The following is a 13,453-nucleotide window of genomic DNA, read 5'->3' on the forward strand; positions in this document are numbered from 1 at the left end:
TAGAGATTTTGCAATGGAAGAGTCATGAATATACTTTCAATAACAGTCTCAACAGTTGCAAGGGCCATCTGCCTACTTAAGAATATATTCTATTAGGGAGGAACATGACAGCCTTTGAAAGTATTCATCCTTTAATATGTGCATAAATCTCATGAAATTCTTGCAGTTCTCACTGCGTATTTTCTGGATTTGCAATTCAGCTTTCAGTATGGATAGAGACTTGGAACCTGCATCCCACAGAGGAGTCCCAAGAGTGCAGATTTATCCATGGAGTTATACCAAGAATAAATATGAGTATGGACCTCAGAGGCATCACTCACAAGGGTATGAACTACTGGCTAAGTTCCATAGCATCTGTACTTAGGTTATTTCCATTTACTTCAGTTTTACTTGATTAGATTCCAGCACTTGGTAAACCTTACCTTTTTTTTCTTAAAGAATATGTTTGCATAGCAAGTACATTTTTAAAATCCTTGCTCAACATCTGCAAAATGCCCTTATTAAAAAGGGAACTTGCGGCCTTGCATGTAATATAGGCAGAACCAAAATTCCACTACATCTTGGGAAAAAGCATTGGTTGAGGGAAGAATATGATGCAATTATCCAGGTGAGCTTTTAATTAAATGTAGGATGAATTTAACTCCTGGTGACCCTAGCATTTGGTTGGGGGCCTTAAAACCCTTCCACTTTCTTCATCATGACAAAATGGCTTTGAAGCAAGGAGCAGCTCCTGCCACCATTTACTGAAGAATGAAGAGTTCAGTTTTTAAAACTGGAAATAAACCTTTGTTTCACACAGACTGGAATTTTCAGTATTGCTGAGCTGTCTCAGAAAACAATTAATAAACAGAAGTGCTGTATCTCCTGGTTCCAAATTGCTGGCAGTGTTTTGGACCATTTGAGGATTTGTAAGGATTTGCCCTTGTGAGCAATTATGTCCTTAGGGGGAAGTCCTATAGAAATCAGAAAGGTTTTTCCTTTTAAGGTCTTATTCCAACCCCATTGATGGCAAGGGAAAAAAAATCCTATTGACTCTGTAGATTGAGTTCAGGCGCATGAAGCAGTCATTTCAGTGGCAACTAATTTTTCACCTCTGACAGAATATTAGAATTGCTCAATTGATTAAAATAATGTGCAAGTACTTCTGCAAAATTATTTCAGGTTGTATTTCACTGTTTGTTGTTCTTAAGCTCATGTCATCTGTTGTTCACGGATATTCAGGCTAACTTAGAGTTTAGTAATGAAAATGTTTAAAAATACCAGAAGTTCAAAAGTTTTTGGACAAATGATCAATCATCTGAAAATTCATCACAGAAGTCCATTATACAGTAGCTGTCATCATTGCAGTCTTTTGTTTAAAGAGTATCAGCCACTCAACTGGAAGCATGAACTGCATCCAAGATTTGTGTTAAAGCTAAGGTTATAAATCACCTTCTACAGAAAAGAAATATTTCTGGACACCAAATAATCAATTACATAGATTTTAAAAGCCCTAGAGGCTAAAATTTGAGTGTCAGTACTATTTTTTCTCACTAAAGCATTAACATATAGACATGTATATACAGCTACACAAATCATACAGAAAGTTAAGTATTTTGTTAACAAGACGGCAAGAACTAAAATAAACACCTACCCTCAGCACACCAAATTTCATCCAAAAGCAGCTCACACAGACAAGATATTTGTACCTAGAAGTATATCAATTTTTGATACAGCTGTCTCAGAAGCCAGGTTGGTTGTGGCTTTGCAAAGTTAAGACCATACTCATCTACATTCAGTTGCAGGATGTGAGGCTCCATCAGGAACAGTGGATGGAACTGCTGGCAGTTAACAAATTGATACAGAAAAACAGCAGAAAAAGTACTTTTTTTTAGTAGAATGACTGTGACTAATGATGGGCAGACACCACTTGTGCTGCTCTCCCAGAAGGTAGTTTCCATAACTGCCAGCTCATGGGTGCACAGGACAGCTGAGAACCAGAGTGTCTTCAGTGGTCACATCCAAATCCAGCACAGCTCACCATGAATCAGAAACCTAAGCCTGCATGCCAGATTTGTGAGATGTAAGCAGTTTTAAAATGCAGAATTCATGCCAGATAAACCCATACTGAATGACCATGGAAGAAGCAGGAGCAGTAGGGTGTCAAAAGGATCTTGGGTGAAGATGGGATTTGGGCTGAGTGTTTTTATAACTATACTGGGTGAAACAGAAGTGAAGTTAAACTGCATTCTTCACTCAGAGATCAGGAGGGAGTTCCACCTTTAGCTCACTCTCTTCTTCAGAGCTGCACAATAGGGTGGGTTCGTTGTTGTGGTTTTCCACGCTATCCAGATGCTGCACACGTTGAAGCTGGCTGGCAGGAGAATACTCAGCTCGGCACAGAGCTGTCTTGACCTAAGAGAACAAATCCTGTGTTCCAGCCTCCCACACACTGTGGTCCTACACATGCTTCTCTGTTGCACAATAATCATATTAATTTACCTCTCTCCATCCCTGCTAATTAGTTCAAATTCTGTATTCAGTGCTTGGTAATCCAAAACTGACTTCCACCCTAACTGAGGGCCAAAGGAATCTTCTGATAGAGTGCGTTTTTCTGTCTTTGTGCCTTACAGGTTATGGAGGGAATCAGAGAAGTAAGAACAAACAATAGAAGAGATGCTCTCAAGTAATGGAGATTACCCCACTCTTTCTTCAGTCCTGTAATAGCTGTACATAAAGAGCAAAGATGTTTTCTGATGAAAATTAATATTCCTTTGTGGGAGTCAGAATTGAATCTGAATTGACATTGATTTTAAATGCAGATGCTGGCAGAGTAAAATTAATTTTCAAACATTGAAGCTTTCCCTGGTAAAGTATTTAAGGTTGCATTTTCAAGCTAGAAGGAAAAAGTGATGAAAAGTTCTTAAAACTGAAGAAACAAAATCCTTGATTTTGATCCAAAGCCCTGCAAAACAAGATCCCATATTGAAATGGCTAATCTTAGGAGAATGTAGGGGGATAAAATGGGTACCTTTCCTTCCTCTCTTCCTTTCCCCCCTTTATTTTTTTAAACAGTATGTAATATGCCACAGTGTCTTTTCTGCCAAAGATGTCCTTCACAAGCATTTATCCCATACTTTATTCTTCATGGCGCTGTAAGGAAATAGGCACTTAGTAGCAGAAGGCATGACACAGCACCAAGCAGGGCAGGGCAGAGGTTAGTCCAGGTCCTGAAAGTGGCATAGCCCTGTTTCCAGCCTGGTTTATACTGTTGTGATGGCTTTCAGGACTTCGGAATTTTCTTCTACCTATTCAGCACTGCAAACTCTTGAACGATGCATTGTAGGCAAAGCATAAATGGTTCTGTACAGTTTTAAACTTCCTTTGCACATTATCTTAGGAGCAATTTTGTACTGTGAATAAAGCAAATGGGATCCTAACTTGTTCTTTGCCAGGTGAAAATCAAGCAGCCAAGGGGTAATTATATAGCTACTACTGGATATTATTATTATTATTATTTATTGATCATGTAGGTTCTGAAAACTAAATAAGGCTTTTCAAGAAGCCTCTTGTCTGAAAGAGCCTCCAGAAAGATGTCTAGTGTTCCCAATCCACTGCTATAGATGGTCTTTCCCATGTTTTACATGAAGAAAGTGTCCCTTTGGGAATGAGTTCAGTCCATTGTCCTTCATACCCAAAAGTAACCTTACACTCGTAGAGAGCCACTGACTACTCATCTGTAGAAGGGTCTTCACAGTGAGACTGGACAGACCTCTTAACTTTCATCCTGAGAATTCAGGCCTTACAAGAAAAAGGAACCATAAAACACCCTGTCGGCACACAACGTGTAATGGCAACATTTCAAAGATGTCTTGCAAATTAAAGTGATGTGCAAAGACTGCACAGTTGTTGGATGTCATTTATCTTATGCTAGCTAGCAGCCTGCCTTTTCTGAAGTTGCAGCTGGCACAAGGTGACATAATTCAGACATTAAGTATTTAGATCATAATTCAATTCATAATGTAAGTTGATATAAGTAATTTCATTGCTGCAGATTTCACTAAGAACTGTATAGAGCCAGACCAAGGGGTGAGAAATAATTTAGCAAAGTATCTTTTTATGAAATCTCAAACAAGAGAAGAAGTGCTCAAGACCAGGTTGGATGGGGCCCTAAATAGCCTGGTCTGGTGGATGGCTGGAAAAAAATGATCTTTAAGGTCCCTATCAATGCAAGCCTTTGTATGATTTCTATGAAATCACATCCATCACCTGCTATAGGGGGAAAATTGTTCACATTGAGAGTTTGGGGAGAAATTTATGCTCCATTTATATTTTATTAATTTGGTAGTTACTGGTGCTATTTACCACTTCAGCCCTACTATCACTTCTATCCCAGACCAGGAGGAGGAAAAGATATTGTGTGGTGATATGAAACAATAGGCGCCAGGTTAGTTTGGATGCTGAAGAGCCAGACATTCTTACACAGTTTTGGTTGTGTTCATCTTAGTGTTGCAAAGGCTCCCATAAAATTCATTGCAAGTAGAACTGGCAAAAGCAAATTAGGAAAGACAACCATCAAAATATGATTGTGTAGCAGAAAACAAGCATTCAGGAGAAATATGAAAAATATAGAGTTTCATTCAGAGCTCAGAAATAATTAAAAAACTCCAGTACTTGAAATATTTTGAATTCAGAAGGCTTTTTTCCTTGCTGTCCTAAGTCTAATGCTTTTGTTCTGAACAGACTTTCACAGACTAGAGGTGTCTGCCAGAGATGAAGTTCACACAAACCTCCATGTCTGTCCCATGGCCTGTGCATTTCATGGACCTGAACTCCTTAGGCTTGCTGAGTCATGAGAAGTGGAGAAAGGGAACCTGAACCTATTAAGAAACTTTTGAGAAACAAGGGTGGCAGGTTTTTCCAAAACATTGCAGCTTTGATTGTTTCTTGAAATAAACCCAGGGTTCTCTGGGCAATTTTTGTTTACCTATTTTTAATTTATTTACCTAAAAACCTAATTTTCTGCTCTAAAATGCCTCTCCTGGGTTGTGCTCTGCTGCCTGTTTTCTTCTGTGGAGAACAAAGCACTGTTACTTCTTGAAAACCTCTGCAGCTCCCTAGTGAATAACTTGAATCCCTTCATCGCACACCCATGCCATGTTTAAGTTTGTTGGCTGAGACATGGTAGAAAATATTTTTCTGAAGTAATAATTTACATGAGTGAGACCTTAAGCCACAATCAGCTGGCAAAGGAAAGGAGCATAGTCTTTCTATGCTATGAGAGCAGTTCCATAGTTTTGGAGTGTTTTTTTGTACAACTTGTACAGTGGACATTCTCCCATATAGCTCCTACAGTAGTAAGTTTTCTATAGTAGAATGGGTTTTTTTTGGTTTATTCTGTGTATTATATGGTGAACTGCAGAAATGCAGTATTATTTTACTGAAAACTAATTAAATGCAAATTAACACTTAATAATTTTTATTTAATTTTGATTACTGTGTAAAATATACTTTAATTACATCAGAATAAAAAGTGGAACTTGAGCAATTATTTAAACATACCCCTAGAGTTTAATACCATTTAGGGCTGGACTCCCCTCTGATGTTGTGTGGGGGCTTTTTATAGTGAAACATTTAAAATAACAGCTAATTTGTAACATACACACACACATATGAAACACATTATTTTTAGAGCATTATTTTTACTGTGTATCTTGAAATAGAGTGTGTGTGTATATTCATTTAACACAACTTGAGGTCTTGGAAAACTCAGCTCAAATTCCAATTATTATACATTACTTCTAAAGCAAAGTACAAAAAAAGGAGGGTGGTTGTTGCTGTAAGCATTTTAATGGGCATCACTATTGCAAATGGCAAGAGCTATGGAAGTCTTAGAAACATTTCTTCATTCCAAGGATAAAAATTTGCATTACTTTGGCCTGCCCTAGTCTCAGCCACCTGGAATTTCTATTGACCTACCCTAAAGTCCAGCTTTGGATGTGGTATTAAACACACTGGAGGAGGTGCCAGACTGGGATTTTTCCCTGCTGCTTGCCTCCTGCAGCCACAGCACCATGCACCTCCTGTCACTCTTTGTCCCTTGAAACATCACGCCATGCTAGTTTTCCCTGTTGGAAAAAACTGCTCATAAAGACTTGATTTTTTCAGAGTGCCAAACATCTCCTGCAGACTTCTGCAAAGCATTGTCCAGTATTTTTGCCCAGAAAGGGAAAATATGGGCTCGAGTTGTGCAGATTCAGATGTAATGGTTCTCTTTGCTGAGATGCTGAGAAATTTCATCTCTGTCAATTAATTCAGCAATGGGATTCCAACAGTTCTAGAAGTTCATTCTTTGGATTTTAAAAAAATAAAGGGGAAAAAAATAGATCAGACAATCAAAATATCCAACTAACATCCTGAAAAATAACCTACCTTAATTTTTTCACTATTTTTCACTATTATTGATCAAATGAATGCTACAAGATAAAATCAGGGCGCTTTCTAAAGCCACAGCTTGAAAGGCAAGTCAAGTTTCGGTCAGTCAAAATAAAGAGAGATGGGATATTTTCTGTGAGAAACTGGTTGACCAGAGCTATAAGAAAGGTTTGTTTTCCTTAAAAAAAAAAAGAATAAAAAGAATAATCTGCTGACTGGAAAAAAAATTCTTTTTCTCCACCATAAAACATAACAACAGCATGGATTTCAGCGCCATAGTATGATTACAACTGTTGGAAGGGAACACCAGGTCACAGACCAGGACATTCAAAACCAAGAGTACCTCCATCTGCTGATGTCAGCAATTATCACAAGGAGACAAATATTAATAATGTTCGAGTGCTCAGATGATTTAGGTTTAGGATGTTTTTTTTCTTATTTTTCCTTTTTTTTTTTTTTTTTTTTGCAATTGAAAAACAGGGAGTTTGGTTTGGGAGAATTGCATTGGCTATTATAAGTACAGACTGTACTCCCTCTTGATACTGAACCCTACCTTCTTTCTTTTATATGGGATGAAGTTCATTTTCCTTGGGCTAGCATAAAATGAGAACACCGTGGAAGTTTGCATGTTGGCAGAGGTGAAGGGTGGGCTGAGTGGATGATCTAACTGGGCTTCTCCATCCCAATGTTCTCGCACGCTGTGAAGTTCTGTGATGAGCTGTTGGTTTAATTTTACAGGACCTCAGTGGCCAGCTTGTGAAATCTGGCTAGCAAAAACATAATGGAACTTATGGCTAGGTTGACTAAGTTATTTGTTTGTTTAGGGAAGAGTTTTTTCAGTACATTAATCATAAAAGTAAAGTTAGTCTTCATTAACACTTTAAAAGTTAATCCTATCTTAGTAGCTTCAATGGATCTTTTCCAATCACCTATCCCTTCTAAGACACTGATGGCAGACTCTGAAAGTGTGAGGACTGGAAGTCTTTGAAAACCCAGAAAGAGACTGAATCTGGTGTTTGGTAGTATTTTTGAAATACATAATTATTATTTTCTGTCAGTAGCACAAAATGGATTTCATAAATGATTTCCATTGGGGAAACCTGGCTACATAGTTTGCATATCATCACAAAGTTATTTTGAAGCATAAACTTAGGAAAAAACTTTTCAGTTGAGGTTTCAACTGAATTTATTTGGTCCTTATCAAATACTTAAAATGATTCATTGTTCCTCTGTGCCCCAGGGGAGCTTGTCTGAAAGAGCCAGAGCAGGTAGGGAAAAGTCATGTTCTATTTGTCTTCATTTGTTATATATTAGTGAACTTTGAGTTATTACCTTTACTATAATGACATTACTGCATTCCTACCACCACCGAAAAGGAAACATTATGGAAAAGTGAGGAAATTTCTGGGGAAATGTATACAAACAACTTAAAAGTCTGATGCCTCAAACTGCACCTGCCACCTGATGGCTTTATTTTTATGCTGGTACAGAGAGTGTGATAAATTGCTCAGAAGATCAAACTAATTAAGTAGCTGTTATTGTTAAGAATACCTTTTACAAATGAAAAATTAAGTTGCATTTATCACTCAACACCTATACACCAAAGCACGTAGCCCAGATGAGCTAAGCTTTAAAACTGGTGTAGAAATGAGCTAATGTTTTTAGGGAATTGTATGCACAATATGGCAAGAGATCAATAACAATTGGGGAAAAAAATCCCCAAAAACAACACCTAAAACTACTCAACTGCTAGCAATAAAGAAGTACCAAGTTTCAAAATGCATTAACTTTTTTGGCTTGTTTGTATCATCTGCTTTATGCAGTTTCATATGACAAGCTCATATCTTGGCACCAACACTGAAATAGTATTTGGTGTGACAAAATGTGTACCTTTACAACTCATGGCAGCTATGCAAGAGAAGAGACAAAGGTATTACCTCTGCAGAATGATGAAAAGCCATGGACAGTACTGAATAGGCTGGAAGCAGGAGTATGTGCTTGCTGTATATGTGCATACACGTATTTATATTCGCATATCCAAGCACACACAGGCACATACATCAATCTCAGTAACAAAGTTTTGGTTTTAAAAGCATGAAGTTGGCCTCAGGAGCTAAGAAACTGAATTTGTGAGCTGTTAAATGTCAGAGCTGACCTCTGGGAGTTTGAGGAGGGATGATGTGGTGAAGGGCAGGCTTCAGGTCATGTTTTATACAAGAAGTTTAATTGTTCTGGCTAGGAAGCAAAAGTGACTCATTTACTTGAAGTGGGTCCCTATCTCCCAATGCAGATTTCTAATGGAGGAGGATACTGCTAGCAATAATGTCTTTTAAAAAATTGGACTGTTTTACTTCAGTATTTTAACTACTTCCATTCAGATTCATTTGTTTTGGACACATAATTTGATAGTGTTCCAATGATAGCAAAAAACAGTTCTTCGGTCACCCTTCTTGAACCCATGCAAGTCTTTTTGTTGTGTTTAAATCAGATTTTTTTTGCCAAAGAAAATTGTAAGCTAGTGGGCTCTTTCTGAGCCTTTTATTGAAAAATGTAATAAACTATTTAACTGTATATATTGTAAAGTCATTGTGACACTGGGTTTGTGGTGTTGCTCTCTTCATTTTCATTTTTGTCTCAGAAAGTTCCCTCTACAAATGAAGTGTGTGAATTTTGAGTCATGACAAAAGATAAATAACAGACATATACAAATAAAAAATACAATTTATTTGTTTAGTATAATCTAATTTATTAACAAAGGGGTGTCATTAATATCAGTTCAATTTGTTTGTGTCCTTTAACCACTTTGATTTACCAAGCTCATATTTCTGAGTTACCAGCCTATTCCCAGCCTTTAGTTACCTCCAGTTTCAATTTTGGAAATTTCTATTTTTTGGTGACTTAGTTTCCATAAAATATGACTCTTGAATAAAAGACTTTGTCCTAGAAAATGCAAATATATTTCCTGATTTCTCATTCCCTTATAATTAAAATAAGGTAAATAACTGATGGTTAGAAATACTTGTTTCAAGATGTTTTTAGCAGTCCCAAAAGGTAAACACAATTATCACTGAAATGTGACAACCCACTGCCACTCAAACCGTGGCAATATACCACTGAAATAAAAGTGAGTTTTGTTATAGAGAAAGGGAAATGCCTGGAGAGGATGGATACCCTCTTTGCACTGAGCAAGCACTTCAAATCTCTAGCTAAGATCTCATTCAAGCCACATCGAAGACTTTTTCTACTTCACAGAAAATGTGACTTCTCAGAGGTATTATTGAAGCCAAAGTTAAAAACAGATCACTGGCATTTAATATAAAAATACTGCAAACTGGGTATTTTTAATCATAGTAAATGGTGTGTGGAAGGGACTTCCAAAATGTCCTACCTTCTGCCTGAAGCAGGATTACCAGCTCTCCACTGAGAAGAAGCACTTCTCCCCTTTCCAGAATGTGAAATAATGCTCATGTGGCTTCACTGTCCATTTAGTGATATGACCCTCAGAATTAGTTGCTGTTATGCCTTTAATGAGGATGATTCGCAGGCTGCCTTCAAGCGCAAGTCCCATGATTTCTGCTGGCACAAGGTGAAATTCCTACTTTAGTAATGATACTGTCCTTGGCAAACTTAGTGTTGACTTAGTTAAAAATTGAGAGAGTTCTCTGAAAATGAGATTTACTGATGAGTAGGATGAATAGGAAAATATAAATAGAAGGTACATGAATGTATACTAAAAATTGGGCCAAGCTGCAAAAGCTGGACACACAGCCAAGTCACCCTGAAGTTTGGAACACAGACATTCAGGGCTTTTTTCAGCTCATTAAATATATAATTGGAGGCTAATCACAAAAAAAATATCTGCTGAAGTTCAGGTATTGAAAAACATCTGAAAAATGTTTTCTCTGTGAGCCCAGGTGTAGTATCAGTGCTCTTTCATACACCAGGAAGCTACAGAAGGAAAACAAATACAGTATCAGTTAGAAGAACATCTGTAAAAAAATTGTAGGGTGGGTGAAAATATGCTTTACACTAGATCTTCTTCTTGCATGACCCCATCTGGTGAGTTCTGTTTGTTCCTGAGAAACCAAAGCACTGGACTTTGCTGCAGTTCTTTCTTACAAATATTTTCTTTGGTTGCAGTGAAGACCACACTAGCCAAAAATCTGGACTGCAAATCCGTCTCAGGGTTAACTAAACCCATGTACTGTATCTGAAGACAGGAACATGAAAGCTTATGAGAACCGTGGGTCAGTGAACTCAGCCCTTTACTATAACCAGCAACAGTGGTAGACAATCTGCCTAGGAACCTAATCTGGGGCTTTCTGTTCCTACTGGTCCTGCTGGAAGGCTGGGTCAGCCCCTCACTCTGCAGAGAGCTGATAACCTCTTCTCCCTTTCAGCTTATGTTTATTCATTCCCACTTTAAGGCCATTTGTTTCTTTGTCAGCAGTGCCATGGAGAATCAACTGCTCTACTCCCTCCAATGTTTACAGAGTGCACTAGTATCTCCTTCCTGCTTTTATTCTCTTAAGGCTAATTATCAATTTATTCTGGTCTTTTCTCATCTTTTGGACTCTATAATGAGTCCAAAAGCCTTTCTAAAGCTATTCCAGCTTGAATAAAGGACTTCTGCAACAGGGTTGCTAGGGTGTAATGTAGAAAATTCAAACAAAACCGAATATTGAATCAGTTTTCAGGTCCCAGTTATAGGACAGGTTCAGTTTTGGCTACCACCAGGCTCAAGTCATTGTAATTTGCAACCAACAAATTATGCCATAAAGCAGATCCATGTCTTGAAGTAAAACTTATCAAAGAAAGACCGCACACTTTTGCTAGCTTACTTCATATCAAACAGCGAGAAATCATAAATCTTCCCCTTTTCATTCAACAGATTCATGAACTTAAGTCAAGCACTTGAAATGCACAGCCTGAGATTTTATTTTATAATGAAAAATGAGAACAGGTGAATTTCCCATTATTGTCTTTTTGCTGTAGAAGTTTTGCATACACTGATCAGATGAGGCACCGTCTCTTCACCTCCAGATTGAATCCTTCTGGTATGCAGAGTGTTTCAAAACATAAGCCAAACTGAAACTCTGCAAATTGCACTTGTCTTCATTATGCACTGGGAATAAACAGATGTCTCAGTATCAAGCCCAGAAGAGATTTTTTTTTCCTTTTCTCTCTACAGCAAACCAACCTTTTTGGTTGTTTCTGCTAGAAGGTTTTTCACAGGTGGTTTTTAATCTATCCTGTATCCTTATTTCTCAATAATTGAATTCCACATAGTTCTTTCTCTTATGAACATTTCTTTGTTTATGAAAAGCACAAGCACTAAGAGATCTGATTAGAAAAGCAAATATAAATATACCCTTAAAATGAGGGGAGAAAGTTGCAATATTTTTATTGCAGTTCTTCCAAAGATGCAGCAGGTCTTCCTGATCTCCTGATGCCAATTAGAATTAATAATGTGAAAGGGAGCACCAGCAAAGTACTTAGAGAAGTATCAAGAAGAAACATTCCATTCATAGACAAAGGAGGCAATGTCTTTGTCTAATATACAATTAAATTTTAAAACTCATTATCACCTAACACTGTGAAGACTGAAAGTTTAAATGGATTCTTTGAGTGATAGGAAACTCACTGGAGTTAGAGATTCTAGTAAAGGCATGCCTTGCAAAAATTGCTCCACAAAAGAAATCAATGGGTAATGATGACAGAAGGACTTGCACTACATGGTAATGAAGTCACAGAAGCTTCACAGTGCTTCTTAGAAGCAGAGGGAAATCAAAATCTGTAGAGATTTTTGGCCAAATATTTTGAAACTTCATTGTTTATTTAGACCTCTTGCCGCTACAAAATGGAGGCAGAAATCTTCAGTGAACAACCTCCCTAATGAGACTTGCCAGACAGTCTCTTCCTGGTTTTGCCAAAAATAGAAGATTAACATGGTTTTTATGTGTTATTTGAGCACTGTCATCTGCTAGTCTGAACAAAAATGTCAAATGGCTGAAAAAAAAAAACCAACAGTTTTGATTAATTTCTGGTTCCTAGGAACTCTACTGTCAGTAACAAAGCTGTAGGTCCTTGACTGAAGAGCAATCTAAGAGGTAAAGGTTATGCTGCAAAGTGCATCAACTTCAACATTTACTGGAAAATTTCTTGGCAGTCAACATGGCCAAAGCAGTGTGCAGAGTGGTGGCCAGAGGGTATCCAGGAGTGTCTGGATGAGACAGTGTTTCAGCAAGTCTTTCCTTTACTCTTCATTAAAGGAATTTCTATGTAGCTGCAAATAGAAGCTAGAGCTGCCTTGGAGTCAATCCTCGAGGACAGACAGGACTAGAAGCATAAAGGGGCATTACAGTGTATTGCTCTTGGACCACAATGGAAATGTGGTTTGACTTTTGGGAGGGCTCAGGTTAGTTTTTATTTGGCAGAAATAGTTTAATGAAGCTTTAGATTTCAAGTAGGTCAAGCCGGCGTGCTGGTAGCCCTCGCGTAAGGCTGCCCAGTTCAATTTGATTTTACGGTCTATCAGAAGATATGCAGCAACTGGATGCCAAATTCTGTTGTGCAGATTCACAGCAGCCTTTACAAACTTCTCAACAGAATTTACTATCCCAGCCCAGAAAACACTGGTCCACTGGAATCCAAAGTTCTGTGTATAAAACAACTTATTCACGTCAGTTGATTATTCCCTTTGTGTTGCTGGGTAGTGGGTGCTGAGCATCTGTTTTATATGACTGCTCCCTGTGGTTGCTTCACAATGTTGCTTTTCATAAGAATGTGGTGAACTATCTAAAGCCTGCTTTATATGAAGTGTTTGGAAATGCATTTGCAATAATGAATGTATAGTGGAAATTCATCAAGTCATACAGAGGCAGATACTGTGAGGCAATGAATTAGCAGTAATAATAGCATCTGATGCCGTGGGTTATTTTCCTTTTAAAACAAGCTAACTCGTGTACAATACATGACACTTGCATTTTTAAACTCTTTTCCCCTTTTAGGTGCAGACAAATGAAAAATGATCATGCTC

This window comes from Vidua chalybeata, chromosome 3 (genome assembly GCF_026979565.1).
Source record: "Vidua chalybeata isolate OUT-0048 chromosome 3, bVidCha1 merged haplotype, whole genome shotgun sequence".
Classification (NCBI taxonomy): domain Eukaryota; kingdom Metazoa; phylum Chordata; class Aves; order Passeriformes; family Viduidae; genus Vidua; species Vidua chalybeata.